At 47.5% G+C, this 1,020-nt stretch overlaps 1 non-coding gene across 1 annotated transcript; it reads left to right on the top strand.

The window, feature by feature from the left end:
* Positions 1-422: 422 nt before the first annotated feature.
* LOC116217794 (U2 spliceosomal RNA) lies at positions 423-613 on the top strand. Its single transcript, XR_004162505.2, has one exon. It is a non-coding gene; the product is annotated as a U2 spliceosomal RNA (small nuclear RNA).
* Positions 614-1,020: the final 407 nt, after the last annotated feature.

Here is a 1,020-nt window from a genome sequence, read left to right as displayed (position 1 = left end):
GTACTGGAGCCCATCTTGTTTAATATTTTTACTGATGACCTAGTTGAGGGGATTGAGTGTACGCTAAGTAAGTTTGCATATGACATCAGTATGGGAGGTAGTGTCAACCTGCCTGAGGGTGAGGAGGCCCTCCAGAAGGATCTGGGTATGCTGGATCACTGGTCTGAGGTGAAGGAGATAAAGTTCAACAAGGCCAAGTGCTGAATCCTGCATACTGTCCACAATAACCCCATGCAGTGCTATAGGCTTGGAGATGAGTGGCTGGATGACTCTGAAGAGGAAAAAGTGAGTGCTGGTTGATGCTTGGCTGAACATGAGCTGACAGTGTGCCAGCCAATACCATCCTGGCCTACATTAGAAATAGTGTGGCCAACAGGAGCAGTGAGGTTATCATTCCCCTGTACACAGCACTGGTGAGGCTTGTCGGTTCTCGGCCTTTTGGCTAAGATCAAGTGTAGTATCTGTTCTTATCAGTTTAATATCTGATACGTCCTCGATGAGAGGACTTTATATTAAACGGATTTTTGGGCGCGGGAGTTGGACCCGGAGCTTGCTCCCTCCGCTCCGCGCATCGTCCCGGTATGGCAGTACCTCCGGATTTTTTTTTCTTATTTAGCTGCAGCATAGGAAGTTTCGCATGAATGTGCTAAGAACTTCTTCACGGTGAGGGTGACGGAGCACTGGAACAGGCTGCCCAGGGAGGTTGTGGAGTCTCCTTCTCTGGAGATATTCAAGTCTTGCCTGGACGCCTACCTGTGCGACCTGGTATAGGGAACCTGCTTTGGCAGGGGGGTTGGTCTCGATGATCTCTAGAGGTCCCTTCCAACCCCTACAATTCTGTGATTCTGTGATTCTGTGATTCTGTGATTGTCTCACTCCAATTTATAGGAGGGAGAGGAGGTTCTTTCAATATTATATACCTGGTGAGAGATTAAGAAAAAACTGTTCAAACGTTGGTCCAACCAGTTTATTACAGATCTTAAATAGGGAGATGGGGAAGGGGAGGATGGAAACTATTAT

The sequence above is a fragment of the Meleagris gallopavo genome, chromosome Z (assembly GCF_905368555.1).
Source record: "Meleagris gallopavo chromosome Z, MGAL_WU_HG_1.1, whole genome shotgun sequence".
NCBI lineage: Eukaryota > Metazoa > Chordata > Aves > Galliformes > Phasianidae > Meleagris > Meleagris gallopavo.
Note: the sequence above shows the minus strand (reverse complement) of the source record. Positions and strands in the feature narration are given on the sequence as shown.